Source organism: Sinocyclocheilus rhinocerous, unplaced genomic scaffold (assembly GCF_001515625.1).
Source record: "Sinocyclocheilus rhinocerous isolate Xijiao unplaced genomic scaffold, SAMN03320098_v1.1 scaffold336, whole genome shotgun sequence".
Classification (NCBI taxonomy): domain Eukaryota; kingdom Metazoa; phylum Chordata; class Actinopteri; order Cypriniformes; family Cyprinidae; genus Sinocyclocheilus; species Sinocyclocheilus rhinocerous.
The window spans coordinates 159,196-169,521 of NW_015660498.1; the positions used below are offsets into that span (position 1 = coordinate 159,196).

Consider the following 10,326-nt stretch of genomic DNA (forward strand, 5'->3'; position numbering starts at 1 on the left):
AAACAAATAGGAACAGCTGGTTTATCGAAAAGAGAGACATTTCCTGCAGTGTCTGGGGAATGACCCACGTGTTTTGTCAACACACTGCAGTACCAGTGATGTCCAACAACTCGATCCACTCAAACACATGGGAGAGTAATGACTGGTGGGGGAGGAAAAGAGCTCACGCTGCAGCAATGCATTTTACTACTCAGATACGAGTCCATTCATCCATGTCCTGCAGTCAGGGTCGCGATTTTCCCTCTCTTCCCTTTTTCTTTTGTAGGAGTAAGCAATTCTCAAGAGTCATCAAAACAAACTGAACAAGCCAGACTTTTGAATGGTGAAGACATACCAGAGCTTTCTCCTTAGACTTTCCACCTTAGAATTTCTGTAGCTTTGTTCAATTCACACAGTCGATGCAGTGTTCACTGCTGCCTACACTCTGAAGCTGAAAAGTTCAAAATAAATAGTTCATTTGGAATGCCGTGCAACATCATGGTGAATTTCTAATGTACTATATGTATCTATTTCATTGATGGCACTGCAACAGACACATTTTATGTTTTTCACAGGGCCTTAAACATTTTGCCACACCTGCCAATGGCCTGAGACTTGAGAAAATTTACTGGCCATATATATATATATATATATATATTTACTAGCCATGAAACTGTACGCGCATTATTTGATTAAAAACAAGCAGAACAAACTTGGGAAACACATCTAATTGGAATAGTTGTTGTTATTATTTTTTTATTATTATTATAGAAATTGAAATTATAATTATTATTAGTTACTGGGCAATTGGCAAGTAACAGTGTTTCATATAGCCTACTCGTCAACACTGATTTTTACTCGCAGTTGGCGCTTGGGTAGCATTAATCTTCGCCCATGGTTTTATACCAGTGAAAAACTATAAAAAGTGCACCTGAAAATAATTATGCTGAATGAAAATCTGGACACTTCACTTACTCTCACCACATTTATTGTAGCTATATTTTGTGTGCAAAGACTGGTGGGTGAATTTCCCTCTGTACTCCCTATGAAATATCAACACACTCTTTACTGATGCTTTTTGCAAATGCACTGTACTTATACACTTTCTATTTAAAGGAATAGCTCAGCGAAGGATGAAAAAACTGTCATCATTTACCCTTCCTCGTGTCCTTCAAAGCCCACATGATTTACTTTCTTCTGCTAAACATAAAATGAAAGATTCTGAAGGCTGTTTTCCATGCAATTACCATGAATGGGAACCGAAGCTGTCAAGCTTTAAAAGGGCACCATGGAAGTATTATAAAAGTCATCCATTTGACTTGTGTGCTGCATTCTACATTTTCAAAAGCCAAATTATAAATGTTTGTGGAACAGACAAAAGTCATTATTCAGTGTAAAATATAGTACACAGGCCAGGGACAAGGTTTACGATACTTTTGCATCCTTTTGAAGCTTGAGAGCATTCATTTTAGTTGCAAGGAAAAGAACAACAACACGATTTTTAAAAAATGCCTTCTTTTGCATTTCAACAGAAAAAGGAAAGTAAAACTTACTGGGAATGACATGAAGGTGAGTAAATCATGATACATTGTATATTTTTCGGTGCACTATCCCTCCCAAACTGAAGGGAATTTCAGGTGCTTAGTAATAATTATGTCATGATGTATAAAGTTGAAATAAATTAATTTAAAATAAAAACTATGAAAATAAAACACTGATTAGAAAAATGAAATATTTTATTTGTTGACCCGTGTGTCATGTTACCATTAACTGAAATCAGAGAACTGTAAACATTCAGTTTACTTTATGAGAGATTGGAATATACAGTACCCTCCGTTCGGACACTTCTTCAATGTCATCGCTGCAGCATCGTCTCTGGTGTGAGTGTGTGCCGACGTGCATGTACGCACAGTGGAGAGAGCGGGATGATGGCTCGGCCATCTATATCTGAAACTGTTATAGCACTTTGAGGTTAGTTGGGGCAAATGAGTTAAAATGCCCCTGGAATGAACAGCATCCAGCGCGGCTCACTGACAGCACTGCATTCACTCGCCTGCATGTGTGTTCAGGCGTGCAAGTGTGTAGCGTCCCTATCACTCTGAATGACACCAAGCCTTCAAGCAGACATCCTGTCCACACTAAGGACAATTAGCCTAATGAAAGCAGTGTGTCTCGTCCTATCAGTGACAGGAATAGCAGCGGCTGAAACTAAGCCGGACGCTGTCTTTGGAGCGCTGGCGCCGTGACAGCGACCTTCCTCGTAGTCCTACACCAACACAAGTGATGCTTCAGGAAGTTCACATGGGCAGCCAAATCACACCCACTCGAAAATGCTTTATAGGGTGTGTGTGAATGCATACATCCCTGGTCCAGTGACATTCACTCAAGAGAGCTAACAAGGCCGTGCACTCTAGGCGGTCCTTACTGGATGTGTACATGTGTGTTTGCGGGGGGTGGGTTGTGTTAAGTAGAGAACAGGCTCTTCAACACTCTCTCCTGTGTTTATCAGATGGCCTGTCAGCTCCCTGAAGTGATTTGAAGCATCGAGTCTGCCAAAGCAGGCGTTGTGTCAAAGTGCCCTAATTAGCATTCCAGAATCACTGAATCACTGACCACTTAAAACACCCTTAGTCAGGGTCTGTCAATATAGTGGAGCACAAGCAGAAAATACTAAATCCTTTTCTTTTGGGAACACTTATAATCCAGTGATAATGGACTCTGATATCTGGGGAATCTCTGGAAATAATCAAAATGTCAACACACGGTAGATGATGACTGCGCAGGAGAGCGCTTTCACTTGCAGGCATATCCTCCTGAAGACAGGCCATCTGTTCTGCACAAACACACTGTAAATCAGAGCTAAAATCCTTATTCTTTATATTGAGCAAGGAGGTCTATGATATGTATACGATGCAATCTGTTTGCATTTCCATTCATGGGTTAATAACAAATACACATGCAAGGAAAAATTGGTAACAATAAGGTTCTATTTGTTAAGATTAGTTAACTACTATAGTTAACATGAACTAACAATGAAAAATAATCCCATTAACCAACATTAGATAACTGTAAACATATTAATGTGACATTAAATTATTGAAATATAAAATTATTGAATTATTAGTTAACTACTATAGTTAACATGAACTTACGATAAAAGATTCATCTAAAGCATTTTGAATTTTAATCTTAATTTCACCATTTACTAATACATTCTTAAAATCAAAAGTTGCATATTATTAGTTTTGGGACCTGAGCTAACATAAACTAACAATGAGCAGTTGTCTTTATTAGCTAATATTGACAAAGATTCATATATAGTGCAACAAATGAATTGCTCACTGTCAGTTACATTTAGTTAATGCATTAGCTAACATTAACTATTGAGGTACTGATTAACTACTAAAGTGTTACCTAAAAGTGTTACCTTTTACTCATTATACACAAAAGGTTACATTTCTATATATATATATACATACATGTATTTATTTTCAAGTTCTTTTTTTTTGTAACTTTTTTTGTAAATATCTTTTTATCATTTTTTAGAAAGTTGCACTACATGACAATTTCCAACCTGAATTAACCTTGTCTTGTAACAAAACGGTAAAATTGATATTGTAAAGGTTCGGTCTCATTTACTGTTTTTCAGGGAATTTTCGCCGGCAAAATCCAGTCATTTCAATGGGAATCGATGCGATTGCGAATTTGCGTGAGAGCGAAATATTTCCCCACACATATTTCACAACAGGTTCAAGTTGGTCACTGGAATTTGCAGTGTTGACCAACTGAAATTTGCTTGGTATAAAAGTGAATTTGTGAATTCTGTGTTTCATACATTGCTACAATCTAGCGTAGCATTAGTTCTGGCAGGTCACGTTAGTCAAGCTCACATCAGCTGACTCTCAGCTGATCCCCATCAACCTATGGGAATACGACACCTATCTAAGCATTCATATATAAGGTCCCTCAGTATTATCAGCAGTTTTCGCATTGCTCAATAGCTAATTACCCTCCTCCATCCCCAGCTCCTCCTCTGTCAGTCAGGATTCAGCCTTCTGATTCTCCTTTGAATCAGACTAATTCTAAAATGTGTACATAACATTATTGAACTTTAACGATATCTGCAATACATTTATGTTGGTTCTGTTCTGTTTAGCCTGGGGGGGGGTTATCACTGCTCTCCCTGCTCTCATCCATGCTAGGCTGCATGGATGCGCAGGGAGTTCTTGCCCAGAACAGAACCATACCGCCAATCCAAACTGTATGCTAATTGTCAATCATCTTTGACGATAGTGGTCCTGACAGAACTATTGAAAAGAGACAATGGAGCTTTTTGACCTGCAAAATTTCGTTGTGATCACACCGTAAGACTCTTATTGACCAAATTGGCATGTTTGTTGCACCACATGAGTTTGAAAAGGTTTTCACATATTAACAAGAAGGTTTAGAAAAATTAGATCAAATAGATCTGAACCAAAAAAGTTCAGCTGTAGTTGCTTGACTGACACAGGAGATACGCTAGTGGAATTGCAAAAAGCACATCACATACTTTTAAGTAATGAAAAGGGCAATGAGGAATGATGGTCCTCTGTCTTTGAAAGCATCACAGAACAAAAGTCTGATATTTCTAGCATTGCAGCAGTGACCTGAGCATGTAGTGCTTCATCAATCTGACATTGATCACCTTCTTGACTTCCGAATGACAGATGCAAACTCGCACACACATACACACTGCAGTCTTTCACACTTCTCCTTGTCTCTTTGCTTAACAGTCAAAGACGTCCTATTTTTTGCAGTGATTGGATGCTACTAAACAAAGTGGCTGGAACACTTTTGATGGTGTTTGTTGTAATATTTCTCCAAGCACAAACTTTCATACTTATAAATCAATACATGCTATATTTAGCAAAGGCTTGTGCTTGTTTTCTTTTAGATAAACATCAGATGTTCTCTGATTTGTTTGCATAAGCGTGCCGGTGGCAGTGTGTATGCATCTAAATGCAAAAAAAGGCCTGAATGTAACTACATATCTGCCATTTAGCCACGCCTCTTGTTCCTTCATCTTCCCTTTTCATTATCTGTTATGTCGGCGTTTATTGCACACCGTCAGACACCCACACACACACATACACACACACATGCGGCCCGTAAGGCCTGCAGTGTTTATGAGGCAGAAGGTAAAGGAATGATTCTCTATTACAGAGTGGATCGGAGTTTTACGAGAGCTGGTTTAAAGGATGTGGCAGTATTACTTCCCACTGTGTTGCTAGTGTCAGCCCTATATGTCACAGAACTGCGGTCGCATTCGGTGACAGGCTGGAGTATAAAAAGAAGATCTACATTCAAATATGATGCTGCGTTCACGTATTTGAGAATTATCATAACTCAGGGATTCAACGCTGAGCTCTTCACATCCTTAGACTCACAAATGATTTGTTTCTATGGCAACACTCGTAACACCGAAAGGGCTTCAAAATACCTAATGACTCAATTAATTCTCTGTAAATGAATACCTTGATATTTTATTGCAAAATATTAAAGAACAAACAGTGTACAAGGTTTTTGCAGTTTTAATACCTTGTTGGAGCCGCTGTCATTGGGATTATATGAATTCTGTGACTTTTAGTGGTATTAGTAGGTATAACTACTAAACATTCTGTCCTGTTTGATAATATTACAAATATTTGATAATATTATAAATATTACAATTATGATTATATATTTTGACTGATAACTTAAGCTCTTTATTTCTTTTGTTCTTCTATAAATAATAAACTTTACCTTACATCTTAATTAGTGCTGTCAAAAGATTCATCGCGATTAATCGCATCCAAAATACAAGTTTTTGTTTACATAATATATGTATGTGTACTGTTTATTTATTATGTATATATAAATAAACAAACACACATTCAGTATATATTTTGAAAATATTTACAAGTATATACATGCATATATTTATATTATTATATTTTATATATAAATATATTTAATATATAAACATAACATATTTTTCTTAAACATATACATTCATGTGTTTGTATTTATACATACATAATAAATATACACAGTACACGGTCTTATATTATGTAAACAAAAACTTTTATTTTGGATGCGATTAATCTTTTGACAGCACTAATCTTAATATAAATTAATATTGAAAAATATATTTTAATTAATGTATTACTATTTAAAAAATGTAAAGTGTAAAGTATACAGCATGACATGAATGACCAAGCATAAGATATAATCTCAGACCTGTCCTTTAAACTGCTAGACATATACTTTCAAAGCACATAGATCAATGCAGCAGGAAATAGAATTCCCCTCAAACCGCAGCTGACATGACAATATTCTGAATGTATTAGACTGAAGCTTTATCTAATTACAACCAAGCAGATGGATTGCGCTCGAGGACTTTCCGGCTTGGATCTTACCTAATACAGTACAAATGGAACCTGCACTTTCGGAGCAAATGAGGTGCAACTTACTTCCATCTGATGCACGTCCACACGCACATCCACGCAAACACAGTTATGTGTGCACATCTTACAAAATCAATTTCTTTCAAGGTAACCCACTATCAAATTATGTGAGGGAACTTCACATCATGAGATCAGCTAATCATTGAATTCTCAAGAACGATTAGCCTATAGAATTATTGCTTGTGCCAAACCATGACTTCAGAGAAACATATTTCTGCTGCACGACCAGGCCTGCATGTGTTTTTTATGCTCTCTTTGCTTAATGTGTCCAGTGCTTAAGCGATAGTTCACTCAAACATTTAAATTCTGTCATCATGTACTCATTCTTGTGTCATTCCAAGTACATATATGAACTAATTTCTTCAATGGAACACCAACTGAAACTTTTAAAGACTGTACTGGTCACTCTTGTCCATGCAATTACAATGATTGGGAGGCTGTCAAGCTTCAAAAAGAACACAAATGTATAAGTCCATATCACATGCACTATATTCTGAAGTCATCAAATACATCTGAGTAAGAAACAGAATAAAATGTAATTCCACATTAATTGTAATTGTATTGACAATAGCGGCAACAACTTATTTTTGTTATAGCTGACAATAGCAGCAAAATGTATGCTTTTATATTCCATGGACGAATTCAAGTTTGAGGGAGTAAATAATTAGCATTTTGGCTAAACAATTCCTTTAGTAATTCACACTGATTTATCATTTCTATTGCTCCGTGTGACAGAATTGGCAGTAGGTAATTGAGGAAGGCCTTTGGTGTGACGCAGTTGTTTTGCTCAGAGTTAAGAGAATTGTCATGAAGTGAATGGGGTCAAAGGTCACTCCATCAGAATCAACTGAGCCATGGTGACCAGAGACTTGAATGACGTGTATATTCTGACAATTTTGCAAATGGATTAGGCTGAATGCTTCTTATGTTCGCCTGCATTTAAGATGTATGTGTGCGGGTCAGGCTTTGCCTATATTGTAGGGAACAAATATCCCCACAAGGATAGTAAAACCTGAAATCAACTCCATTGCAACAGCCAACGATCCCCACGAGGAAAACAGCTTAATAAACATACTAAAACTGCATGTATATTTAAACATGACATGACTGTAGGTAAAGTGAAACCGTACAACACATTTCTCACATTTGCTATTATGCATGCAAGCTGCAAGCAAACTATATGAAAAATTCACACACGCACTAATTCCCTCTCCTTGAAGCAACGATCGAGCTGGCTTTTATTATCTTCCCCTTTATCGAGCAGCCACTGCTTTGTTCCCTGCTTTTCAGCACAGAGTTATCTGGATACTCAAAGTATGACAGGACCAGAGAGGCTAAACGGAGGAAAATCTGTCTATGTGAGCGGTTTGTAGCTGCAGCCCCAGGCGAGAGAACTAATACCCCTATAACGAAGACTCAGAGAGAATCAACATGACTCCCGCCAAACACCAGTGACTTTTCTCTCTGAAAGTGTGCACCCAACAACATTCGGTTGCCACAAACGCACCCGCACGTGAAAGCACGTGCAAACTCTCTCCTGCACACACGTGCATGCACACATGCAACTGGCAGGCTTGCAAAACTCCTGCAATGCACTAAAACACGTGTCCGCTCTTTAACCCGGGAATGCTGGCAAAAACGCCACCTTACATGCTGGAAGGCATTTTAGATCCGTGGCATCGTGGAAAAAAAGCAGACGCTTGCTGTCTCAATGGGACAAGGGTTGCCGATGGGGTAATCCTGCGATCCCCGCCGGCTCTCTGTCCCTCTCAGCATGCTCCTTCTCAAGAGCGATGGATGATATAAAGACCCCATTCAATGGTGATCGCATGACACAATCGCACTCGGGTAACGGATATTCTAACCCCCGTTCCTCTCTCTCGTCAGACTTACCTTCATTCGAGCGCAGAGGTAGCTGTGCAGTGTCAAGGGAAGCATGTTAGGGCAGCTGCGCTCTCTTCTGACTCCAGCTCTGATGTGCTCATTTCAGCTGCCTCACTGCCTCGGTTCACACAGCGCTCCACCACCTCCTTACCTCGCTCTCCTGGAGGATGCGAGCGAGTGAGAGAAAGAGAGAGAGGGAGGGATGTGAAAGTGAGCATGAGAGGATGTTTCCTCCCCCACAGCCCCCTGCTCCTCCGTCTCCCCTCGCAGGATTTGTCTTTTTCGTACTTGCGTGTGCGTGGAAGCATCCTATAGTGCACAATCAGTTTCTGCGGGCTGAGGTTTACGCAACTGCGTGAAAAGATTCGACGAGAGAGAGGAGGAATCCTACTAGACGTGCCTGATAATCACTTTCTCTCATTTTTAAGCTTAAGAACAGCCTGAGGGTGAGATACACCACAGTGCAGTAGGAAAACTGTAAGATACTGTATGTACTGAAGCAGAGAGGAGGCACAGGGGGACGGAGTGAGATAAAGTTGGACATTTGCTTGTTGCCCCTCTGCAAGGTCGCCAGAACGGTGAGCAGATGTTTCGGTAGCATTACATGTGGCCGTCTACCCACACACTTCCAACATGTGAATAAACACTGATTTATGACTCTGCAGTCTCCCCCCACACAAACATATGCAGTCGCACATTTCGTAATACACATTATCTGCCCAACAGCAGTAGATTCTGCGGCTTCTATTGGATCTGTTGACTCCCAGCCCACATTTCAGTGTATGGGATTGAGGTTTGGGTCCCAAATGGGATCCATATCAGTTAATCGTCCCCTGTCAGATGCTATAAGAGATTCATATGGGCTAATTCAAATGGACAAACCCATTTGGGGCCCAAACCTTATGCCCATATCCTGACCTACATTGGACTCACCAGCTGGGAATGTCAAACCAACGAGTCCAGTATTGGATAATAGTTGCTATTGGCGTAAAGGTCGTCATAATGGTGCAGGGGGCCCTGAAACGTATCCATGGGCCCCTTCTTGAGTTATCATCCATCCACCCTTGAGAAGGAGCATGCTGAGAGAAACAGAGAGCTGGTGGGGATCGCAGGATTACCCCATTGGCAACCCCTGTCCAAATGAGATGACAAGCATCTGCTCCTTGTCCACGATGCCATGGATCTAAAATCCCTTCCAACATGCGAACAGACTCTGATTTATGACTCTGCAGTCTCCCTGCACACAGTCACCTATGTTGTAACACACATCATCTGCCCAACGGCAGTAGATTCTGCGGCTTCAATTGGATCTGTTGACTCCCAGCCCACATTTCAGTGTTGGCATGATTTGGGATTGAGTTTTGGGCCCCAAATGGGATCCGTATCAGTTAATTGTCCCATGTTAGATTATATAAGAGATTCATATGGGCCAATTCAGATAGGGCCGACATGGAAACTGTGGACAAACCCATTTAAGGCCCAAACCTTAAGCCCATATTATGCCTACATTGGGCCCACCATGAAATGTTGGCTGAGAATGTCAAACCAATGAGTCCAGTATTGGATTATAGTGGCCATAAAGGGAGTCCCAATGGTGCAGGGTCCCCCGAAACCTATGCCCCCCTGACTTATCATCCATCCCCCTTGAGAAGGAGTACATTTAAATACATAAAGTTGAACTTTATGTATTTAAAACATATTAAGTTTTATTATTATTATTTAGTATTATCAAATAAGACACTGCAGTTAAACTAAAAATCAAGTACTTTTTATTTACTTTAATGTTTAGTTAGTCAGCACATCAAAATAAGTGCACTACGCATGACCAAATATTATCAAAACATAATGATATAAATGTATTTTAAAGTAAAACTTTTAATTTGACAATATTACAAAATTCATTTTTTAAAGTGTGTTAGGAAACATATTCTTTTCCATCTTTAAGCACACGTGTAATATATATATATATATATATATA

The 10,326-nt window shown here is 39.2% G+C and overlaps 1 protein-coding gene across 1 annotated transcript in view; it reads right to left on the reverse strand.

The window, feature by feature from the left end:
• Positions 1-8,513, reverse strand: part of LOC107725067 (G protein-activated inward rectifier potassium channel 4-like) — a 25,985-nt gene extending 17,472 nt beyond the window's left edge. The window contains exon 1 of the mRNA XM_016534210.1: positions 8,358-8,513. The gene's annotated coding sequence lies outside the window, so the exon portion shown is untranslated. The remainder of the gene's footprint in view (positions 1-8,357) is intronic.
• Between the last annotated feature and the right edge of the window lie 1,813 nt (positions 8,514-10,326).